The sequence below is a fragment of the Balaenoptera physalus genome (genome assembly GCF_965194825.1).
Source record: "Balaenoptera physalus genome assembly, chromosome: 7".
Classification (NCBI taxonomy): domain Eukaryota; kingdom Metazoa; phylum Chordata; class Mammalia; order Artiodactyla; family Balaenopteridae; genus Balaenoptera; species Balaenoptera physalus.
This window is the reverse complement of record NC_138886.1, coordinates 99098595-99124654: the sequence shown is the minus strand read 5'-3', so window position 1 is coordinate 99124654 and position 26060 is coordinate 99098595. Positions and strand designations below refer to the sequence as shown.

General features: G+C 38.0%; 1 long non-coding RNA gene across 1 annotated transcript; it reads left to right on the top strand.

The window, feature by feature from the left end:
• The first annotated feature begins 18047 nt into the window (after positions 1-18047).
• Positions 18048-19474, top strand: LOC309665152. The gene is made up of 2 exons (XR_014266236.1): positions 18048-18774; positions 19135-19474. It is a non-coding gene; the product is annotated as an uncharacterized lncRNA (long non-coding RNA).
• Positions 19475-26060: the final 6586 nt, after the last annotated feature.

Genomic DNA, 26060 nt, shown 5'->3' with positions numbered 1-26060 from the left:
TATCCTAGGTCATAAAACAAACCTCAACAATCAGACAGAATGTTCTCTGACCATAATTAAACTATCTAGAAATCAATTATAAAAAGATAACTGAAAATTCTCCAAATATTTAGAAACAAAAAACACACTTTTAAATAATCTACGTGCAAAGAGGAAGTTTCAAGGGAAATTAGAAAATATTTTGAACTGAATGAAAATGAAAATATAGCTCATCAAAATTTGTGGAATGTAGCTAAAGCACTAGAGAGAAATTTATAGATTTAACTGTTTATTTAGAAAAGAAGAAAAAATTCAACTCAGTAATCTTAAATTTCCAACTTAAAAACTAGAAAAAGAAGAAGGAAAAAATGCAAAACTAGTGGAAAAAAAAGAATTAGTACAGATAAGAACAAAGGTCAGTGAAACTGAAGACAGAAAAACAGTAATGAAAATGAATAAAACCCAAAACTGATTCTTTTTAAAAAATTAATAACTTTGATAAACCTCTAGCCAGAATAACAACGAAAAAGAAAGAGAAGACACAAATTATCAATAACAGGAGTGAAAAAAAAAAGATATCACCCCAGACCTCACAGATATTAAAAGGATAATAAGAGAGCAATATAACAATTCTAGGCACATAAATTAGACTTAGATAAAATAGACAAGTTCCTTGAAATCCATAAACTATACTAAAGCTCACCCAAGAAAGACTAGACAAGCCAAAGAGTACTATATCTAACAAGGAAATTAAACTCATAATTTAAAAATACCCCTTCACAAAAGACTATAGGCCCCAATAGTTTCACTGGAAAATATTATCAAATCTTTAATGAAGAAATAAATCTTCATAAATAAATGGTGCCAGAACAATTAGTTACTTGTATGCAAAAGAAAAAAACCCTCAAACTAAACTTCACACCTCATACAAATAGTAACTCAAAAGTGTACCACAGATCTACGTGTAAAATGTAAAACTATAAAACTTTTAGAAGAAAACATAGGAGACAATCTTAATTACCTTGGTTGGGCAAAGTGTTCTTGGCATGTTTTAAAAGAAAAAAAATAATAAATTGGACTTCATCAAAATTAAAAACTCTTGCTCTGTAAAATATATTATTAAGAGAATGAAGAAACAAGGTATAGACTGGGAGAAAACATTTACAAAACACTTATCTGACAAAGAACTTATATCCAGAATATATATATATTTTTTAAAATTCCCAAATCTCAACAGTAATAAAACAAACCAACTTTTTTAAATGGTAAACCATTTGAACAGACATTTCACCAAAGAAGATGTATTGTTGGCTCATCAGAAGATGCTCAGTATAATTAGCCATTATCTATTTGGGAAATGCAAATTAAAATCATAATGAGTTATAGTTTCACACCTATTAGAATAGCTTAAATTTTTTTAAATGTCAATGCCATGTCTGGCAAGAACACAGGGTAACTTGAATTCTCATACATTGTTAGTAAGAATGCAAAATGATACAACCACTGTGGAAAAGAGCTTGGTAAGTTCAAGAAGTTAAATATACAAACACTATATGACCCAAAAATCCTAATCCTATGTATTCACTCTTGATAAATAAAAACATGTTGACAGAAAATCTATACACAAATGTCTATAACAGCACTCTTTATAAATCATCAAAAGCTGCCAACTAGAGAAATGTCTTTTAATAGGTTATTCAGTAAATTCTGATACATCCATACAATGGAATATTACTGAACAATAAAAAAAACCTAAACTATTACAATACACAACTTAGATAAAACTTAAGAACATTACACTGAGTGCAAAAATCCAACCTCAAAAAATTATATACTCTATGATTCCATTTATACAGTACTCTATACACGTGTTCAAACTCATATACAACTGTACACAAAAGAAAGCCGACTTACTATATGTAAAATTTTTAAATAATATAAATTAAAATAAACAATGCAAATGAAGCTGTAGGCAAGAAGCACAGGATTCCTCAAAGACTTCTGAGTTGATAGTGTGTGTTCTGTCCTGGTGCTTCTCTAAATTCTTTAAAAAAATTTTTTCCTATCTGCAAACAGCAAATGCTGGAGAGGGTGTGGGGAAAAGGGAACACTCTTGCACTGCTGGTGGGAATGTAAATTGATACAGCCACTATGGAGAACAGTATGGAGGTTCCTTAAAAAACTAAAAATAGAACTACCATATGATCCAGCAAACCCACTACTGGGCATATACCCTGAGAAAACCATTATTCAAAAAGAGTCATGTACTCCAATGTTCACTGCAGCACTATTTACAATAGCCAGGACATGGAAGCAACCTAAATGCCCATCGACAGACGAATGGATAAAGAAGATGTGGTACATATATACAATGGAATATTACTCAGCCATAAAAAGGAAAGAAATTGGGTCATTTGTAGAGAGGTGGATGCACCTAGAGTCTGTCATACAGAGTGAAGTAAGTCAGAAAGAGAAAAACAAATATTGTATATTAACACATATATGTGGAATCTAGAAAAATGCTACAGATTAACCAGTTTGCAAGGCAGAAATAGAGACACAGATGTAGAGAACAAACGTATGGACACCAAGGTGGGAAAGCAGGGAAGGGGTGGTGGTGGTGGTGGGATGAATTGGGAGATTGGGATTGACATTTATACACTAATATGTATAAAATTGATAACTAATAAGAAGCTGCTGTATAAAAAATAAAATTAAATTAAAAAAAAAGTTTCCCTACAGTTGTGGGTGAGCTAGGAATCATTCCCCATTTGGCTCATTTGTGGTTCAATGAACCAGTCTCATAATTGGCCACTTGAGAATGGAAAATTCTCATTTGGGCTTTCCCTTTAGCCTTGTCCAAGTGTCCTACATTTTGACTGCACTAAAAGATTACTAAATACAAGAAAGGAAAAGGAGAAAGGAGAAACATATTAACCTGTGCACTTACCATATTTTATACAACTATCATCAATCTACAGGAGGGCCAGTTCCACAGCTAAGGTGCTAAGGTCTCCCAGAGCCTTCTGCTATGGCCCAACTGCACCAGAAGGTTTGAGGTGAACTGACTATATGTAATAGAGGTTTAATTCTCGTGGTAAGGTAGCAAGTGAAAGATGAAGTACAGCAAGGGACAGGTACGGCCAGAAGAATTTTTCAGCAAACTTTCTTTAATTTTCTACTCAACATTAGTAATAATCAGATATTCTGTGGGTGATATTTCCTTCCTTGAATGGTTTATGGAAAAAGCCATCACCTACCCTTCCTGAGACAGGCAGAAAAAGAGACAGACTTGTGTACACACAACTCCATAAACATGACATGGAGGTCAGACCCCTGCCTCACTCACTCATGTCTGAGATGACTGACAGTAATGCTATCTGATTCTAACTCCTTCTTTCTCATTTGGGACTCAGGGAAGTGGGCCACCTTTAAGAGAAATATCACCAAGTAGGAAGCATATAAAAGTTCCCTTGGCAAAGAACAGACACACAGACTTCACCAGGTCTCTCATGCTTTTATTCCCTCTCTTGTAACTTAGGTAAATGGCCTTTTGGGAAGACAATGGTCCCGCCTCATGGTACTCTCAAGTGACAGCTTGGCATATCTATCTTTTCTGAAATGAAAAAGAATTGTTACAGCACAAATGGCCAAAAATCTTGTCCTGCAAAGTGGTATTTTCCAAGGGGCCACTGAACACCAGGCAGGCTTGAGTTTCCTTAATAAAGTCCCAAACCATTGTCAGTGCAGCTACAGCCAAACTCAGCTACAGCCTTGGCCTCTGTCATAGTCCCCCAACATCCAGCATGTACCCCAGACACTCACATCTGTCTAATTGTTACCACTTTTGTGGCCTTTTCCCAGCCCACACATTTGCTTCTGTCTTTCCCCTGACTTCATATTTGCCCCTGTTCATACCCTTGTTTCCTCCAGCCTTTTCCTACCCAGTCCCCACCACTTCTCCCCATCCCCCCTGCTCACTTATTTCAGGATTTTCACTCAATCCCTTTTCTTCTCAACAGTTCTTTTCTGTTTTTCTAGTCCCTCCCGGTCACTTGGTCATTGATCAAAAGACATTTTTTGAGAGCGATAATAAAAAGTTTTGGCAAGGATGTGAAGAAATTGGAACCCTCATACAATGCTGGTGAGAATATGCAATGGTGCAATTGTTAGAGAATAAAGTCTGTCAGGAGGGAATTCACAGAACATGTGAAGTAGGATGTGCCAGGAATCTGTCTCTCCATCTAGACAAAAATTGCACTGACAGAATCTGTCTGATGTAACTATATTGGAAATCTGGAGCCTATTGAAGGCTTGCAACTTCCAGGGAAGTCTTGGATGGTAAATTGCAGTCAATTTGGGGCAATTTCAGCTCTTACCACAGTAGCAGCTACCCATCCCCCAACTACAGCCATGTGGCAGGCAGCTGTGCACGTGTTCTATGAGCAACTTGAACAGAGCTTGTAGGAGATGGGATGAGGAAAAAGGAGTCTATCCTCCAAATATGGGGGGATCTGTGCTCTAATTGTTTTTGGGGTTTTTTTGTAATGTATTTTTTTAACATCTTTATTGAAGTATAATTGCTTTACAATGGTGTGTTAGCTTCTGCTGTATAACAAAGTGAATCAGCCATACATATACATATATCCTCATATCTCCTCCCTCTTGCGTCTCCCTCCCACCCTCCCTATCCCACCCCTCTAGGTGGACACAAAACACCGAGCTGATCTCCCTGTTCTATGAAGCTGTTTCCCACTAGCTATCTATTTTACGGTTGGTAATGTATATATGTCCATGTCACTCTCTCACTTTGTCCCAGCTTACCCTTCCCCCTCCCTGTGTCCTCAGGTCCATTCTCTATGTCTGTGTCTTTATTCCTGTCCTGCCCCTAGGTTCTTCAGAACCAGTTTCTTTTTTTTTAGATTCCATATATATGTGTTAGCATACAGCATTTGTATTTCTCTTTCTGACTTACTTCACTCTGTATGACAGTCTCTAGGTCCATCCACCTCACTACAAATAACTCAATTTCGTTTCTTTTTATGGCTGAGTAATATTCCACTGTATATATGTGCCACATCTTCTTTATCCACTCATCCGTTGATGGACACTTAGGTTGCTTCCGTGTCCTGGCTATTGTAATTAGTGTGCTCTAATTGTTGATTGCTGCTTCTGGTCACAGAGGCACAGATGAAGAGGCAGGCAATCATTGTTGCTGCACCTTCGCCCACTGTTGCAAGCCCCTCCTATTTTGGCTAATGTGATTTCCAGGAAATTTCAAGGGCTGGTGCCATTTTATTCCACTACATGTTTTGCTTTTCCTCATTCAGAAGCCAGACATTAAAGACTAGGACATCCAAAAACAAGCGCACATACAGGAAAAATTTAGAAAGTTGCTGTGCATGCCTAAAGTATCAGAAAAGACAGAAGAAGACATTAAGTTTATATCACAGGCTGATGCTCAGCACAGAGAGGCTGCAATAGTCAACAAAAACAGAACCAATAGACAAAAACAATGACAAAAAATAACAAGCCCTGGGGAAGGCTAGAAACCCTGATTTCCAGAGTTACTGAATTATTATATTCAAGTGTCCAGTGTTCAAAAAAACCACAAGGCATACAAAGAAACAAGAAAGTATGGCCCAGGGACTTCCCTGGTGGTCCATTGGGTAAGATTCCATGCTCCCAATGCAAAGGGCCTGGGTTCAACCCCTGGTCAGGGGACTAGATCCCACATGCATGCAACAAGTAAGAGAAGTCCGCATACCGCACCTAGGAAGTCCGCATGATGCAACCAGAAGATCGTGCATGCCGGACTTCCCTGGTGGCACAGTGGTTGAGAATCCACCTGACAATGCAGGGCACACGGGTTCGAGCCCTGGTCCAGTAAGATCCCACATGCCGCGGAGCAACTAAGCCCGCGTGCCACAACTACTGAAGCCCGCGTGCCTAGAGCCCGTGCTCCGCAACAAGAGAAGCCACCACAGTGAGAATCCCGCGCACCGCAACAAAGAGTAGCCCCCGCTTGCCGCACCTAGAGAAAGCCCGCGCACAGCAATGAAGACCCAATGCAACCAAAAATAAATTAATTAGTTAATTAATTTTTAAAAATAAATGGATATTAAAAAAAAAGATCCCGCATGCCACAACTAAAGATCCCACATGCCACAGCTAAGACCCAGCACAGCCGAAATAAATAAATAAAAATAAATAAATAAATAAAATATTACACACAATAAAGAAAGTATGCCTCATCCAAAAGAAAATAATAATTCAACAAAATTTGTCCCTGAAAAAGACTTAACATAAGACACATTAGACAAAGTCCTCAGAATAACAGTCTTAAAGATGCTTGAAGAATTAAAGGAAGATGTGGAAAAAACAAGAAAATGATGTATGAACAAAATGGAAATATCGATAAAGAGATAGAAAACCTTAAAAGAAATCAAAATGAAGTTCTGGAGCTGAAAATTACAAAAACTGAAATTTAAAAATTTACTAGAAGGATTCAAAGATAGTTTTGAGCAGGCAGAAGAAAGAATCTGTAAACTTAAATACAGGACAATGGAAATTATCAAGGTTGAGGAACAAAAAGAAAAAAAAGAATGAAGAAAAGTGAACATAACCTAAGAGAAATAGGGACACCATCAAAAGAACTAACATATGCCGCATGGGAGTCCTAGAAGAAGTAGAAGAAAGATAAATGGGCAGAGAGGATACTCGAAGAAATGAGGACTGGAAACTTCTCAAATCTGAAGAAAGACATGAAAATAAACATACAAGAAACTCGATAAACTCCAACTGAAATGATCACAAAAAACCCACACCAAGACACATTAGAATCAAACTTTTGAGAGTTAAAGATAAAGAGCAATCTTGGAAGCAGCAAAAGAGAAATTAATCATCACTTACAAGTGATCCTCACTAAGATTATAAGCAGATTTCTCATCAGAAACTTTGGAGGCCAGGAGACAGTGAGCTGATTTATTCAAAGTGCTAAAAGGAAAAAAAAACTCTCAAACAAGAATACTATATCTGGCAAACTGTTATTCATAAGTGAGAGGAAAATCAAGACTTTCCCAGAGAAACAAATGTTAAGGGAGTTTCTGACCACCAGACCTTCCCTGCAAGAAATGATCATTAAAGTCCTATGAAGTGAAATGAAAGGACAAAGATGGTAACTCAATGGTGTGTGGAGAAATAAAGATCTTAATAAAGATAGATACATGGACAAATATAAAAGCTTGTGTTACTGTGACAATGGTTTGTAACTATACTTTTTGTTTTCTGTATATTTTAAGAGACAAATACAGTGGGATAGATTTAGAAATCAATAACATAAAGAAAACTGGAAAATTCACAAAACGGTGGAAATTAAACAACACACTTTTAAACAACCAATGGGTAAAAGAAGAAATCACTAGGGAAATTCAAAAATAGAGATGAATGAAAACAAAAACATACCAAAACTTATGGCTCTCAATGAAAGTGGTGTTAAGGAGGAAATTTATAGCTATAACAGCTTACATTTAAAAAACAAGAAAGATCTCATATCAACAACCTAACTTTACAACTTTAGGAACTTAAAAAGAAGAACAAACTGAAACCAATCTAGCAGAAGGAAGGAAATAAAGATTAAGCCAGAGATAAATGAAATACAGTATACATAAACAATAAAGAAAATCAATAAAACCAAAAAGTGTTTCTTTCAAAAGAGGAACAAAATTGGCAATACTTTAGCTAGATGGACCAAGGAAAAAAAAGAGAGAAAACTCAAATTACTAACACCAGAAGTGAAAGTGGGGGCATTACTATCAATTCCACAGAAATAAAAAGGAAAGTACTGTGAATCTTTGTACTCAAAAAAATTGAATAACTTAAATTAAGTGGACAAATTCCTAGAAACACAAAACCCACCAAGACTAAATCACAAAGAAATAGAAAGAGAATAGACCTGTAACTGGTAAGGAAATTGAATCAGTAATCAAAAATCTCCCCAAAAATAAAAACCCTGGATCTGTTGGCTTCACTGTGAATTCTACCAAACATTTTAAAATGCACTAATACCAATCCTTCTCAAATTTTTCAAAATATTAAAGAGGAAGGAACAGTTCCTAACTCATTCTATGAAGCCAGCATAACCCTGACACCAAAGCCAGACAAAGATACTACAAGAAAACTATAGACCAATATCTCTTATGAACCTTGATGCAAAAATCCTCAACAAAGTACTACCAAACAAAATTCAGCAGCATGTTAAAAGGATTACACACCTTGACCGAGCAAGATTTATTCCCGGAATGCAAGGATGGTTCAAAATATAAAAATCAATCAATATAATATGCCACATCAAGAAAATGAAGGAAAAAAACCACATGATCATCTAAATTGATGCAGAAAAATTATTCGAAAAAAATTGAACATCTTTTTACGATAAAAACCGTCAACAAAATAAGAATAGAAGGAAACTACTTCCACATAATAAAAGCCATATATGAAAAACCCAGAGTAAACATGTGATGAAAGATGGAAAGCTTTTTCTCTAAGATCAGAAACAAGACAAGGATGCCCACTTTCACTACTTCTATTCAACATAGTACTGGAAGTTCTAGCCAGAACAATTAGGCAAGAAAAAGAAAAAAAAGGCATCCAAATTGGAAGGGAAAAAGTAAAATTATCTCTGTTTGCAGATGATACAATCTTACATGTAGAAAATCCTGACGACCCCAAAAAAAGCTGTTAGAACTAGTACATGAATTCAACCAAGTGATACAAAATCAACACACAAAATTACTTGCATTTCAGTACACAAATAATGAACAACCTGAAAAGGAAATTACAAAGACAATTCAATTTACAATAACATCAAAAAGAATTAAATATTGATACTTAGGAATTATCTTAACCTTAACCAAGGAAATGGAAGACTTATACAATGAAAATGACAAAATATTGGTGATAAAAATGAAAGATGACAAAATAAGTGGAAACACATTCCACATTCAAGGACTGGAAGAGTTAATATTGTTAAAATGTCAGTATTATGCAAAGCGATCTACAGATTCAATGCAATCCTTATTAAAATTCCAAAGATATTTTTTGCAGAAATAGAAAAATCCATCCTAAAATTCATATAGAATTTCAAGGGACCCCAAATAACTGAAACAATATTGAAAAAAAAAGAACAAAACTGGAGGACTCACACTTCCTAATTTCAAAACCTACTACAAAGCTATCATAATCAAAACAGTGCAACAAGTGCAACATTGGCATGAAGACAGACATATAGATCAAAGGAATAGAATAACGAGCCAGAAATAAGCTCTTTATTATATGGTGAAATGATTTTTGACAAGGTGCCAAGACCATTCAATAAAGGACAGTCTTTTCAACAAAAGGTACTGGGAAAACTGGATATCCACATGCAAAAGAATAAAGTTGGAAAATTGGACCCTTACTTAACACCGTATATAAAAATTAGCTCCAAATCGATCAAAGATTTAATGTAAGACCTAAAACAGTAAAACTCTGAGAAAAAAAAAACAAAACATGGAACAAAAGCTTCACAACTTTAGATTTGCCAGTGATTTCTTGGATATGACACCAAAGGCACAGGCAACAAAAGTAAAAGTAGACAAATTGAAATTCATGAAAATTTTAAATTTTTTGTCAAGACATTATTCACAGAGTAAGAAGGCAACCCACAGATTGAAATAAAATATTTGCAAATCATATGTCTGATAAGGGATAATTATCCAGAATACACAGAGAACTCCTAAAACTCAACAACAAAAACAAACAACCTGATTCAAAAATGGGTAAAGGACTTTAATAGACATTTCTCTAAAGAAGCTATACAAAAGGCCAATAAGCACATGAAAAGATGATCGACTTCACTAATCCTTCAGGAAACGCAAGTGAAAACTGCAATGAGATACGACACTACACCCATTTAGATGGCTACAATCTAAAACAACAACAACAAAACAATGTGTTGGTGGTGAAGTGGAGAGATTGGAACCCAGTGCAGTGTTGGTGGGAATGCAATATGGTATAGTCACTGTGGAAAACACCATGAGGTTCCTTGAAAAATTAAAAATAGAATTAGCATATGATCCAGCAATTCCATGTTTGGGTATATATCCAAATGAAATGAAAGCAGGGTCTCAAGGAATATCTTCACACCCATGTACATAGAAGCATTATTCACTACAGCTAAAATATGGAAGCAACCCAAATGTCCATCACCAATGAATAGGTAAGCAAAATGTGGTACATACATACAGTGGAAGATTTTTCAGCCTTAAAAAGGAAGGAAATTCTGCAATATCCTACAACATGGATGAGCCCTAAAGACATTATACTAAGTGAAATAAGCCAGTCACAGAAAAACAAATATTATATGATTCACCTATATGAGGTATTTAGAGTAGTCAAAATCATAAAGAGAGAAAGTAGGATAGTGGTTGCCAGGGGCTAGAGGGAAGGGAGAAAGGGGAGTTATTATTTAATAGGTAATAGAGTTTCAGATTTGCAAGATTTGTTGGAGGGGATGATGGTGATGGTTATATAGCAATGTGAAAGTATTTAATACCATTACACTTAAACGTAGTTAAGAAGGTAAATTTTACGTTATGTGTATTTTAACACAATTTTTAAGAAGGAGGAAAAAGTCTGGCAGTTCCTCAAAAGGTTAAACTTAGAAATACCATATGATCCACCAGATGGTGGATCTACTAGACAAAGACAACTGTCTTTGAAATAACTGTCTTAAGGATGTTCAAAGAACTCAAGGAAGATGTGGCTAAAGTCAAGAAAACAATGTACAAACAAAATGGAAAATGTCAATAAAGAGATAGAAAACATAAAAAAAATCAAAAAGAAATCATAGAGCTGAAAATTACAACAACTGGCAAAAAAAAATCACTAAAGGAATTCAAAGGCAGATTTAAGCAGGCAGAATAAGGAATTTGTGAACTTGAAGAAAAGAAATTATTGAAGCTGATGAACAGAAAAAGACTGAAGAAAAGTGAAAAATGCCTATGGGACTTATGGGGTACTATCAAACAGATCAACATACCCATAGTTGGGAGTCCTAGGAGGAAAACAAAGAGACAGAGAAATTATCTTAAGAAATAATGGCTGAAAACTTACCAAGTTTGATGAAAGATATGAATACAAACATCCCAAAAGCTCAACAAACTCAAACTAGGATGAGCTCAAAGAAATCCACACCAAGACACGTTATAATTAAACTTTCAAAAGACAAAGACAAAGAGAGAATCTTGAAAGCAGCAAGAATGAAGCAACTTGTCACATACAAAGGATCCTATCTAAGATTATCAGTAGATTTTTTTCATCAGAAACTTTGGAGGCCAGAAACAGTGGGCTGATACATTCCTAAGTGCTAAAAGAAAAAAAAAATGAACAGCTAACAATCCTATAACCAACAAAACTGTCTTTCAAAAGTGAGAAAGTAATTAAGGCATTTCAGCTAAACAAAAAATAATGTAGTTTGTGACACTAGACCTGCCTTGCAAGAAATTCTAAAGGGAGTCCTACAGGTTGAAATGGAAGGACACAAGACAGTAGTTTAAAGCTGAATGAAGAAATAATCCTCAAGAAATGTAAATATATGGGCAATTATAAAAGCTAGTATTATTCTAACAACAGTTTGTAACTCCACTTTCTGTTTCCTCCATGATTTAAGAAACTAATACATAAAAAGTTATTAGTCTAAATGCTAATATTATTCTAACTTTGGTTTGTAACTCCACATTTTGTTTTCTATATAATTTAAGAGATAAATGCATTTAAAAAAATTATTAGTTCATGTTTTTGGACACACAATGTATAGATGTAATTTCATGACATCAGTAACTGAAAGGAGTGGGGACAGAGCTGAAAAGGAGCAGAGTTGCTTTATGTTATTGAATTTAAGCTGTCATAAATTCAAATTAGAATGATTTAACATGAGGATGTTAAATGTAATCCCCAAGGTAACCACAAATAAAATAGTTAAAACATGAAAGCAACCCAAGTGTCCATCGATAGATGAATGGATAAACAAAATATGGTGTATGAATACAGTGGAACATCTTTCAGCCTTAAAAAGGAAGGAAATGCTGACACAGGCTACAACACAGATGAACACTGAGGACATTATGCTAAGTGAAATAAGCCAGTCACAAAAAGACAAATTCTGTGTGACTCCACTCATATGAAGTGCCTGGGGTAGTCAAATTCATAGAAACAGACAGTAGAATACTGGGGGCCTGGGGGAAAGGAGGAATGAGGAGTTATTGTTTAATGGGTAGAGACTTTCAGTTTTGCAAGATGAAAAGAATTCTGGAGATGGATGGTGGGAATGGTTGCACAACAATATGAATCTATTTAATGTCACTGAACAGTACACTTGAAAATGGTTAAGATGGCAAAAATTATGTTACATGTATTTTACCATAATAAAAAAGAGCAAGGGAGTGGCTGAGTTCCTGAAAACAGGTGTGTGGGTGAGGGGACTGCTCAAGCCTTCAGAGCTTGGAAGTATGAGATCTGGAGTGTAGTCTTCCCTGTGCTTTCATGTTGATGATTTTGCTTGGACTTCACAGTCATCTGTGCAGAAGGCAGACCCTTACTTCCTCATTTTAAAGATCAGACTAGAAACAATAAATGCTGGAGAGACTGTGGAGAAAAGGGAAAACTCTTGCACTGTTGGTGGGAATGTAAATTGATACAGCCACTATGGAGAACAGTATGGAGGTTCCTTCAAAAACTAAAAATAGAACTACCATACGATCCAGCAATCCCACTACTGGGCATATATCCTGAGAAAACTAGAATTCCAAAAAAGTCATGTACCAAAATGTTCATTGCAGCTCTATTTACAATAGCCAGGACATGGAAGCAACCTAAGTGTCCATCAACAGATGAATGGATAAAGAAGATGTGGCACATATATACAATGGAATATTACTGAGCCATAAAAAGAAACAAAATTGAGTTATTTGTAGTGAGGTGGATGGACCTAGAGTCTGTCATACAGAGTGAAGTAAGTCAGAAAGAGAAAAAGAAATACCGTATGCTAACACATATATATGGAATCTAAGAAAAAAAAAAAAAGTCATGAAGAACCTAGGGGCAAGACGGGAATAAAGACACAGACCTACTAGAGAATGGACTTGAGGATATGGGGAGGGGGAAGGGTAAGCTGGGACAAAGTGAGAGAGTGACATGGACATATATACACTACCAAACGTAAAATAGATAGCTAGTGGGAAGCAGCCGCATAGCACAGGGAGATCAGCTTGGTGCTTTGTGACCATCTAGAGGGGTGGGATAGGGAGGGTGGGAGGGAGGGAGATGCAAGAGGGAAGAAATATGGGAACATATGTATATGTATAACTGATTCACTTTGTTATAAAGCAGAAACTAACACACCATTGTAAAGCAATTATACTCCAATAAAGATGTTAAAAAATAAAATAAAATAAAAAAAGGAGTTCTTCAGGGAGAAGGAAAATAATACAGGTCAGAAACTCAAATCTACATAATAAAGAGTATCAGAGAATGAATAAGTTGAAGGTGAAATAAAAACATATTTTTCTTATTCTTTTGTTCAAAATAATATTAGCAGCAAGGTATTCAGTTATGTATGCTTATGTGTGTATGTATGTGTATGTAGTAAACATACTCTTACCAAAAAATCCAACAATAGCACTTTTTGGTATTTACTCAAATGAACTGAAAATGTATGACTATGCAGAAATCTGCACATAAATGTGTACAGCAGCTTTATTCATTCATAATTACCAAAACTTGGAAGCAACCAAGACATCCTTAAGTAGGAGAATGGACAAATAAACTGTGATACATCCACAATGGAATACTATTCAGCACTAAAAAAAATGAGCTATGAAGCCATGAAAAGACATGGAGGGACCTTAAATGCATATCTCTAAGTGAAAGGAGCCAACCTGAAAAGGCTACAAGCCATATGATTCCAACTACTGTATATGACATTCTGGAAATACTAAAAACTATGGGGACAGTGAAAAGACTAGCAGTTGCCAAAGGTTAGAAGAGAACAAGGGATGAATAGCTGGAGCACAAAAGATTTTTAGGGCAGTAAAACTTCTGTATCATACTATAATTGTAGATACCTGTCATTATAAGTTTGTCAAAGCCAGTAGAATGTATAACATCAAAAGTGAACCCTAATATAGCCTATGGACTTTGGGTGATAATGATGTATCAGTGTAGGTTCATCAATTGCAACAAACAGACCTCTCTGGTCGGGGACGTTAATAGTGGATATTGATAGTGGAATAGACTGTGTCTTGTAGGGACAGGGAGTAAATGGGAAATTTCTGTGCTTTCTGCTCAGTTTTGCTGTGAACCTAAGACTGCTCTAAAAAAGAACTTATTCATTAAAAAAAAAAAAACATAACCACAGGTAGCAAAGACATGAACAGTATTGTTCTGTTGTTATTTTTATGGTGATTACATTGTTAATTTTCCTTACAGGAAGTGAGGAAGTGTTTTAGATATATTAGTAAATTTCTAACCACCTGCTCATTCCCTTGGGAATTCTAAGAGGTTTTAGAACTCATTGGGAAAACCACTTACTCTCCACAGAAATGCAGCTTTAGGATTTAAATCCACATTTAATCACGGAAATAAAAAGGAACACAGTGTTAAGTGGGTAGCCTTGCAAACGTCTTAAACACTATTGTGCAAACCTGCCATTGAGAAATCCAGCTCAAGGAAATCCAGCAAAGGGGATTGGCATGCTGTCAAACTCGTCCTACTCCCTGTGGATCCTGAATGTTTGACTCCAGAAACCCGGCACTTAATTTTAATCAAGATTTTCAAGAAGACACAGGACATTCCTACTTTCCTTGGCTCCTTCCCCATTTCCAACACAAATAAGATGTGCTCTGGGCTCAGGACCAGCATTGCCACACACCCGAACACTCATATGTTTGGAATGAAGAAGGAGTGGTTATTAATTTCCTCCAGTCTGTGACATAAAAAACAAACAAACAAACTCAGTTTGAGAGCTCAAGGTTGCAGACAAAAAGCACAATAGGATTTCATTTTAAAAATCTGATTGAACACAACTCGGTCCAGAATTTGGGAGAAGGAAAGATTTCGGGGCTCCACCTAGGAGGGTCTGGACCCTGCATTTGGAGGGCACTTTGCTCAGCATGGAGAACAAGCTGACTTTCAAATCAAGTAATTATGAGGAACGAGGAGAATAGGGACTATAAGGAGTTTAGAGCCCCCCTTGGCCTCCGCTTGGCACTGCCCTGATTCCACCACCTCCTTTTTGAGCGCCTCTCTGAGTCCCTACCACTTGGACCAACATGGCAGCTCATGACGGGCTTTTATGTTGCCCTATACATAATTTGGCTTGAACTTTATGCTAACTAGAACAACCCGTCTTGTGGTCTATGAAACATACATTGTACATCTGCTTTAACCATTAAAGAAAAGGGTGCATTGTCCAGGGGTAAAGAGTGTCCATCTGGAAGACAGAGACAAATGCCTCCCTTCCTGGGACTCCTTTGATGATAAGGCTTCCTTCCTATGAGCTAAGGCCACACCGACTCGCTGTGGATGTGCCAATCTGTCTTTTTTGAAACCTTGAAGAAATGTACCCCCATCAGGTTTGATGTTCTGTTCCGACAAAATATAAAACTGTCCTGAAAACCATGCTTCTCTGGAGCCTTTCCTCAGAGCGATCTGAGAAGCTGTCTTCTGGGCTATAGTCCCCAGTCTGGCTTGAATAAAACTCTCCTCTATTCTTACTATAGATTGGTTTCTTCCGTGTCTCCAGTGACATCAGCAACGTTAGCGAGCACCCTGTCAAACCCCTTCACCTACAGATCAGGGAACTGAGGTTAAGAAAGGTGGACTGACTCGCCTGAGGACACCAAGAGGATAAGCAGCAAGCCCAGAAGGGAGGTCAGTCACCAGTAGGTTACCCTTGTTCACCGTGCCAAGATGAACTGTGCCAGCTCTCTGACTCCTTCCTTTAAACCTTGCGATTGAGGTGGGAGGAAGAAAGGGCGTGAAATATAAACATGACACAGAGAGTCCTTTTGCCTTATTCTCTGATCATATTTTTGTTCAGGGTACATATGCGTGCTTTCTTCAACCTAGATGACCCAGCTGAAGCCACAGGTGTGCATGTCTGGTCCACCTCTGCTGGGGATCCTGGCAAGTCACCTAGTAACTCCCTAAATTGGCTCTGAACACATCCTCCAACTTCCAGGCAATGGGTCCCTGCCCTTCTGTCACCACTGAAACTGGAACTTCTCCAATGATTACAATAACTGCCAGTTATTACTGTCTATTATTGTGCTAGGTGCTTCATATTTATTAAACCATTTTATCTTCATGATAATCCAAGAGGGAATTACCATTTCCATGGTACAGATGAGAAAACTAAGAAAGCAGAGGGATTCTTTTAAATGTGCTGAGAAGGTTAAAGCTAGGACAGGAGACCAGACCCATTCAGCTGGGCCTGGACTACACTCATTCCCCCACTCTGGGGACTGTGGCCTTCTGTCCCCACTCCAGCTCCCAGACATGGGCCTGCAGCCTTCCCAAAAGAATCAAACTTAAATCTATTTTTTATTCCATGAACACATCACACCTGGAACCCAAGCTAGACCCAGAGCCTGGGGCTCCTTGACTATCTAATAAAGAAGATTGATATGATTACTTTGTTTCAGGGTCTTCATCTAATAAAGAAATGTAATAGATGGAAAAATAGAGAGAAGAAAGGAGAAGTGAGGAAGGGAGAGAGAAAGATACTAAAGCAAACCTCCCTATACTGGCTTATCTCACTACCCTGCGGGTATTCATAGTAGTGCAAAGCAGTGCATCAATACATACATGCATACATATACATACACACATGCATGCACATACAAACACACGAATGCATGTATATATGCGGGAGTGTGTAGACATGAATATATATGTAATGTATATATTTGACTCTAATGTATAAAACTAGTAAGGATTGGTTGTACAAGATTGTGAGTCATTGAGCTGGAAATGCTAAATGCATGTGAAAAGATGCTTCCTGAATGACAAATGCAAGTCATCCATCTCAACCAGTGGAACAGGAAGAGGGGACACTTGGGCATCCCACGATCACCTGGTGGGATCTGAATAGCTCTGACTTCTCTTTTTCCCTGTCACTGGGGAAGGTCGTTAACTGTGCTGGGTGGAAAGTGCCCCGCCCCTGCCTCTGTGCCTTTGCCCATGCTGTTCCTGTCTCCTGAAAACCTCATTCCCAACTCCCTACTCAACCCCTCAGTTCATCCTCCTCCTCCTTAAACGGCCCAACTTAAGTCTTCCTATTCCAGGAAATTTTTTCCTGATCAACACAAGCTCACAACTCTTTTCTTGTCTGAAACCCTATACAATGAGTTCTTCTTTACTGTTATTTATTGTTGAGATTGTCATGAGGAGTTAGGGAGATAAGTGACATAAAAGCTCCCAGCACTAAGTCTAAAATATGATAGGTACTCAACAGTGAAGACTGCTATGACTATGCTGGAAATAACATAGAACAGGAAGCAAAGTAAAAACAAAAATGTAAGTTTCTTGTAGAAATGTTTCATTTTAAAACACCTGGATTTTTTTTCCCACACAATAGTAGTAAGGGTCTAGGTGAATGTAGGTTACGTGTTAGGCACAGTTCTGAGCACTTAGCATGTGCTGTCTTGTTCTGTCTTGTTTATTCCCCCACGGTCATCCTTGGAAATGAGTTCCACCATCATCCTTGCTTGACAGATGAGGGAACGAGGCACACAACTAGGAAGAGGGTGTATGGGGCTTAACCCATCCTCCAGACCACTCTGCACCCCCTTGCTCTCCCCAACATGAAGCACAGATCTTGTAAGGTCAGAAGGTTCACCTTCAAAATAGCATTTCCTTTTTAAAAAAATTTTTTTTAACTTTATTGAAGTATAGTTGATTTACAATGTTGTGTTAGTTTCTGCTGCACAGAAAAGTGACTCAGTTATATATATATATATATATATATATATATATATATATATATATATCTCCTTTTTCATATTCTTTTCCATTATGGTTTATCACAGGATATTAAATATAGTTCCCTGTGCTATACAGTAGGACCTTATTGCTTATCCTATATATAATAGTTTGCATCTAAAATAGCATTTCCTTTTGTCCAAGCCCAAAGCCCAAAGCCCAAAGCCCCTGGTGACTTTAAGTTCACAGTTCTGTTTGTATGACCAGCAGAGTTGAGAATTGCAGTGTGCCTGGGACTTCCCTTTAAACAGCATGCTTCCCACTGCCTAGTACAAAAGCACAACACAGGAGAACAACAAACATTATCAACAGCATTTTTTCTCTTGAGTGTATTCATTTTAGCAGTTCAAATTCATTTTTCAAGTTTCCTATAAGCAGTTTCTCTATTAAATTGGACTCCTCAGAACTCACGTGAACTCTTCACTCTTTTTTCCTTCCCTAGTAAATTAGATTTGTTTTGTTTTGTTTTGGAAACAGGATTTTGATTAAATTTTGTTTCCTTTGAAAGAAGAAAGCAGTGAAAAGAATAAAACACTTTTAAGCAGGTAAAATTCTATTCTTCTCAGGAAGTGGAGAAAAGTTCACCGGCAGAACCCAGGGAAGATCTGGGCTGATTCCAGGCTGGCGTTGGGTTAGCTGCAGTGCCTGATTCAGGGGCAACCGCACTGGGCAACCGTCCATCTGAGAGATGAAAATCCCTCAACTGCTGCTGGGGTGAGTCTCCTTGGTGGCCCAGATGCATTTCAGGGCCCAGCGCTCACTCCTGGCAGAAGCACTGCCCTGCAGTGGGCCCTGGAGCTGCCTCCAGTTCAGACACGGCCAGCTCACTCAGGGATCACGCAGGGGCCATTCAGGGCTCCCCTATTTGGCTCGATGAACCTTCAAGAGAAGGTAGGCCACTAGAATCATTTTCTACATTCCAGATATTTATCTGATATGACCTTTGAGCCCTTTATAAAGATATTCTCTACAGGTGCATAGTAGTAGTATTAAAGATCACCAATTAAGAGAAGACATTTTAATGAAAAACTAATATAGTCATTGGAAAGAATGTTTATATTTTGCTCATTATAGGGAACAGAGATAGAATTTGCTAAGGACCAAGGACTCCTGGCCCTGGGTCCTCTCAGTGGCTTCAGAACCAGGATGGCCTCTGCCACAGTGTTTCCCAGAGCTGCTCCCATCCATTGACTCCTCCTATTCAGAGAAGCGGAGAAAACCTGTCTATAAAAGGTCTCCTAAAAGACAGTGAGGGGTTAAGGGGTCCCAGCTCATGCAACTAACTTATTCCTGCCTCTCTGTACCTTGATGGGTAATGGCCGGACCACAGGAAGTATTTGCAACTCCTAGAAAAGAAGGGGATTACAAATTAACACAATGTAAATATAATAAAGTAAAATGTTATCCTAAAACAGAGAGGTGCACAACTGTTTTTCTTTTACAATGTGTCTCTGTCTCTAACTAGCTAGGTGACTTTGAACAAGTCACTTTATCCCCTGTCCTTCCGCCCCTGAGTTGTTCCCTCTGAAAAATGACTGAATTTGAACTTGATGGCTCCTGCATGCCCTTCATGCCCCGCAGTCCCGGGCACTCTGGGCTGCCATGTGGGGATGATGGCTTCTTGGCAGCTGAGGCATCAAGTGAGAGCAGCATGGTGTACCAGGTACTTGCAGCCACAACTTGATTTAATTTAAACTGTATTTCATGAGGTAGATAGTAATATCCCCATTACAGATGGGAATACAGAGGTTTAGAGAGAATAAATGATTTACCAAGGTTCCTAGAGCTGGTTAAGTGGTAGAGCCTGGATTCAAACCTTGAAAGCCCATGCTTTTGGCAGCTCTGCGTTGAGATCCTGCCACTATGCTAGACATTGGAGTAACAACCCCAGGTGCACAGCACTTACCAGGAGCCAGACACAGTTCTAAGCACTTTGCATATACTAATTCGCCTAATCCTCACAACGGTCTCATGCCATTTCACAATTGAGGAAACTGGGGCACAGAGAGATTAAACAACTTGCCCAAGGTCACAGAGCTGGTATGTATAGGAGGGATATTCATAAGCACAAACGATAACTTAGAACTGGGTTTCTCCTTTAAAATAAAGTATGGAAATACTATTTTTTTACATCTATCTGTAGAATATTGGCACAGAAATTTTTCGAATACCAAATCATCTACCTTTCAAAACTTCCTCCAATACTAAGATTCTGTTCCCCAAGAAACCTAGTCAAAGCGTCACCCCAGGACCCTCAGGTTGGGTATACTATAAAATACATTCGTTTCTAGAACAATTTATCCTTCTTTAAGAGGGCTCTCCTAATTATGTTAATCTGCACTTTTAAAAAAAATGTGTAACGTAGTTATCCAAAACTTGAAAGATGAATAGGATTCTATAACATTATAAATTGTTTATTTGTAGTATCCTGAACTGAAACTTAATAATTTCACCAAGCATAAAATAAACTCTTGTTTAAGTAAAATGCTGGACAATCATTGCTTGGACAATCTAAGATCACCCTTTTGAAGTTTTTCAGGATTTAGGATTCAAAATAACATTTTTAAATGACTCAGTGTTTATACAACACCAGCACAGGGAGATGTGGGTGAAGGTGAGAGAGCAAAACACAGTGCTCATATATTTTATAATTATTTATTGAGTATGCACTAGATACTTGTGAATACAGTGATGAAAATATTGTCACAGCTCCTATCTTTGGTCAATGGAGAAGGCAGACATTGATTCATACATACACAACTACATACTTAGGTTTTATTACGTGAAACCAAGAAGTGCAGAGTCCTGAAAAACAAAGAAGTGCAGAGTCCTAAGAGAGCTTATAACTCAGGGAGGGGAGAGCTCCCTGAGAAAGTAATGTTTGAGCTGAGATCTGAAGGATATATATCTCAGATCTTGGTTGAGAGATGAGAGCATTCTCGGTACAGAGTGTGCATTCCAGGTACATGTGCCAAGATGCACAGAAGAGGAAAGGAAGGGCTAGTGGGGATGGGACACAGAAGGAAGGATGGTTAAGGATGGGGCTTTAGGTAATGGTGTGGCTGGCACAGTGGCACATCCAATTCTACTCCCTCTTTCCCGAAAACAGAACCCCACTTTATTGAGGCAGTGGGCAGAGACCCCTTGATCTCAGTGAAGGCAGGCCCAGTCCCCAGACTCAAAAGAAAAGTCATAACCGGTTGGCTAATTTTTTGCCTCCTTTCCCAGTGACCGGAGAGGGGTTGGCAAGTGGCCAGTTCTGACCAATAAAGGAAAAATGCAAGAATGCTGGAGGGTTCTTGGGAAAAATTAGATTTCCAAATAAAACCTCAGAGATCAAGAGAAGACATCCTTTTTGCCTTGCCCCTCTTGTCCTGACTGTATGTGACAGTGCGGCACTGTGGTCATCTGGAATGCATGACAATCTTAACAACACAAAGCCACCGGGTGGAGGATGGAAGAGTGGAAAAGTAGCATCTGGGTCCTTGACATTTCCAAGCCTCTGAGCAAACCCTGGAACTGCCTCCCCCAGGCTCCTTGATATGTAGGATCATTGAAGGCCTTTGTTTAAGTCATTATTGCTCAGGTCCTCTTATTCACAGCCAGATGCAACCAAAACTGATATGTGGGGGAAGACATTTGTTTCAGTGGTCTATTGTTAAGTCATGAACCACCTCAGAACTTGATGGCATAAAGCACCCATTTATTGTTATCTCTCACAGTTCTGTAGGTTGACTGTGCCCAGCTGGGCAGTTCTCACTTGAAGTCTTACAGGTGGTTGCCGTCATACAAAAGCTGCAGTCATGTGAAAACTCGACCAGGTTGGATGCTCAAGGTGGCTCACTGACGTGTATGTTGGCTGGGTGCTCAGCTGGGGCTGTCAACCATTGTGCCTATTCATGGCTTTTTCACGCAGCTTTAGCAGCTCACAGTATGGTGGCTGGTTTCCTAGAGGGAGTATTCTAAAAAACAGTGTTCTAGCAGAAACAGTAACATTTTTTATGACCCACTTTCAGAAGCCACATGGCATCACTGGACAAAAGCAAATTGCAGAGCCAACCCAGATTCAAGATGTGAATACCAGGAGGTGTAATTCAGTGGGAGGGTCATCTTTGAAGACTAGGTGCCATACTGTTGAAGGATTTTAAGTGATGAGTGATGTAGTCAGATGGTTGCTGTATCGAATGGATCGGTGGAAAGGAAGATAAAATAGGGAGACCAGTGAAGTGGCTTTCGAGGATTGTGATTGACTCCAATATCCATTCTGTTCCTCCCATTGTGTATCAGCAAATCATCCCTTCTCTCCTTTACACTGACTGATTCAGGTGTGGACAGATCCAAGTCATGTAGACCAAGGAGACTTGAGCAGAACTCTCAGGGTCTCTTAGAAAATTCGTTCCTTGCTCTTAAGAAAAAACCTCTTGAAACCAGTCTCTCTCTTTGCCTGGACGTGAACATGGAATCATGCAGAACTGATTACCATCAGCTGCTGTCTTATAGCCAGTGAGGAGTACTGGTCTTAAAATTATCTTGATATTTGTCTTACAAAGAAGTTGATACTGTGGGTAGTGGAACAAAGATCTCAGAAGAACCAGAGGCTTCAATAGCTTTGTTGAGCCACAGGACTGGAGTTATCCAGGGATGACCTGAACCTCACTTTTTAAATTTTTCACAAATTATTTGATTGATTGATTATCACTGCAAATTTTGCAAGGCTACAGGTATAATTAAAGACATTAGAGCAGGTGTCCAGAAGGACAAGGGATGAGAATGGGAGTGGGGACTGGAGACAAAGTGGGGGGAAACGAATGGATGGATGAATAAAGAGACTACAAGTGATTTATAAACTTAGCAGTCTGAATAACTCAACTTTATACCCCTACAATAATAAAAATAATAATAATGAATTGAGAGCCCTTAAGAAATATTATCTAAGAAAGGGTTGCAGGAATGGATTCAAGGGTGTGTATACAAAACTACCTGTTTGATATACTGCAGGGTAATGGGAGATTTAAGGGATTTTCAGTTAATTTTAATATTAGGCCAACAAATCTATTTGATTTTAGATCCAAACAGAAATTTTTCTACATCCCACAATAAGATATTTTTCCACTGTTCAATACACATAAATCACTGATAACAGTGACTGACACATAATGCTAAATACGTTAGGTAAAATATTATAAAGAACAATTAAAGATACAACTTGGCTTAATTTTGATTTTTTTCCTTTTTAGTACGTATACTATATACACATATACACATATACTTACATATATTATAGGTTAAGAATTCAGATAAAAGCACGAGGTTTATAAAAATAAAAATCTGTCCTGGCCCACCCTTCCCCACCCCAGATTCCCATTTCCAAAAGGCAACTACTTCTTTTAGTTACTTCTAAAAATTTCTTTATATTTTTAAGCAGCTTGCTCTTCTTGTATTTATGATGTTTTCATTTTGCTGTTATTCATTAACAACATGTTATAGAAGATGAAGATTCAGGTGTCTTAACATTATCCCTCACACACATTTCAACATTTCACCAACTCCCATCTTCTCAATATAGTTGAACCCATTTTTCAGTTAAGTTCATTCACAGTGTTTCTATTATTAAATGACTTTAAACGTTGTTCACTGTCAAGCCAAATAGTGATTCCTCTCTGTAACATTTTTCTTCTGGGTTTAATTGCCTCTTTTTGTTAATTTTCTTGATGTTGGACCCACTTAGATCCATTCCTTCTGTCCTACATCCCGTTAATCCAATTTGGCCTAGTCACACTTAGGCCTGCCCACAGCTGTCATCCTGGAATCTCCTTCCCTTCTTTTCTGTGTGAGGTGTCCCATGCCATCTTCTTTCTTGTTTTGCTACTCTTTTGGGAGTGGCATATCACCCAGGAGTTTCTTGAGAAAGAGTACCAAGGTGGATCGGTTATTAAGAACTTGTGTGCAGGCATCAGTGCTGTTCTGTTTTCCAGACATGGAGTAACATCACACCTCCTCGCCACATGAGTAGAAGTGGCATGTCACCTTCATGCCACAGCACTAATTGCTAGTGTGAAACTGGCACTAACACAATGATAGGTGATGTCCAGGATGGTGGCTGTTGTGTTGGCCTGGATCATGAAAAAGGGCAGTGTTGCAGAATCTCCCCTACTCTCAGATTTACAAACGGGTGTAGCATAAGCAAGAAATAAACTTGTTATAATAAGCCACAAAGATTTGGGGGATGGTTGTTACTGTAGCATCACCTAACTGATCCTAATTGATATACACTGTATGTCTTCATTCTACTTTTATTATTGAGTAATAGTTAATGATAGACTCCTTTGTTGGAAATCATTTCCTTCAGAAGTTTGAAGGCATTGAGGACTTCCCTGGTGGCGCAGTGGTTAAGAATCCGCCTGACAATGCAGGGGACAGGGGTCCAATCCCTGGTCCGGGATGATCCCACATGCTGCGGAGCAACTAAGCGCATGTGCCCAACTATTGAGCCTGAGCTCTAGAGCCCACGAGCCACAGCTACTGAGACCGTGTGCCACCACTACTGAAGCCTGCATGCCTGGAGCTGGTGCTCCGCAACAAGGGAAGCCACTGAAATAAGAAGCCTGCGCACCGCAAGGAAGAGTAGCCCCCGCTTGCCGCAGTGAAGACCCAACACAGCCAAAAATAAATAAAATTAATTAATTAAAAAAAAAAGTTTGAAGACATTGGTCTATGCTGTCTGGCTTCTAATATTGCTAATGAGAAGTCTGACCCTATATTTACACTTGAACCTTTTTATATGACCTGTCCTCCTATCCCCCCTTTTAGAAGATTTAGGAGCTTTCTTTATTTTCATTTTTCTTTAACTTTACAATGGTATAAGTAGTTGTGGGACTTCTTATAATCAGTATGTTGGGCACTTGAGGGAGCCTTTCAATCTGGAAACTCATGTCCTTTGGGGAATTTTCTTCTATTATGTCTTAGATTGTTTCCTCTCCATCTTTTCCTATGTGCTGTCTTTCTGGAACTCAAGTATATGAATCTTGCAATTCCTAAACTGTTTCTCTCATCTGTGTGTCTTTTGTCCCTAATTTCTATCTCTTTGTTTTTTTGTTATATTTTCTGGGACATTTCTTTAACTTTATCTTTCAAGACTTTTAACACATTCTTTCATTTCTGCTTCCATGTTTTTAATTCCCAAGAGCTCTTCCTTATTACCTAGATGTTCCTTTTTATGACATATGGCTCTTGCCTCATGGTTGCATTATATTCTTCTTCTTTCCATGAAACTATATTTTTTCCTTCTTCATTTCACATTAACCCTGTTTCCCCACGTTCCTTTTTTTTAAAATAAGCTTTTTATTTTACAATAGTTTTAGATTTACAGAAAAAATTGGGAAGATAGTAGAGTTCCTATATAACTCACAACTAGTTCCCCTATAATTAAACAGCTTATACTAGTATGGTGCATTTGTCACAACTGCAAAGCCAGTTGTGCCAAGCTCTTTTTATTCTTTGTTTTGGTGTTTTTCTTTCATGTTAAATTATTTTTTCAACTCTGCGGTGACTCTTGGATGACCATTAATATTTAAGAGTTAGGAAAATCCTGATATATAAAGTAAATGGCATTTTACTGGGCTTTAATAAAAAAGTCTTTTCAGTGACTATGGTAAAGTCTGTCACTATATTAACATTCACTTTATTCAGTGTCTGAGTGGGCAGCAGTCCAAGGTAGGAAAAAATTAAAATTTTAGAAAAATTTTTTAAATTTTAGAAATTTTTTCAAATGTACTGGAAACTAATACCTAATATGACCAAATAGAAGTAATATCTGAGGAAATATGGTTAATAGGGAAAACAGGAGGCCATCTTAAAGTAAATGTAGTTAATATACCCAGAAAGTGGTGCTTTAAGGCAGAGCCTTTATACCTCTTTTCTCCTGTATCTACACTCATTTCCATTTCTATTCCTTACCTCTCTTCTGAACTTCAGATCCAAACATCCACCTGCCTATGGGA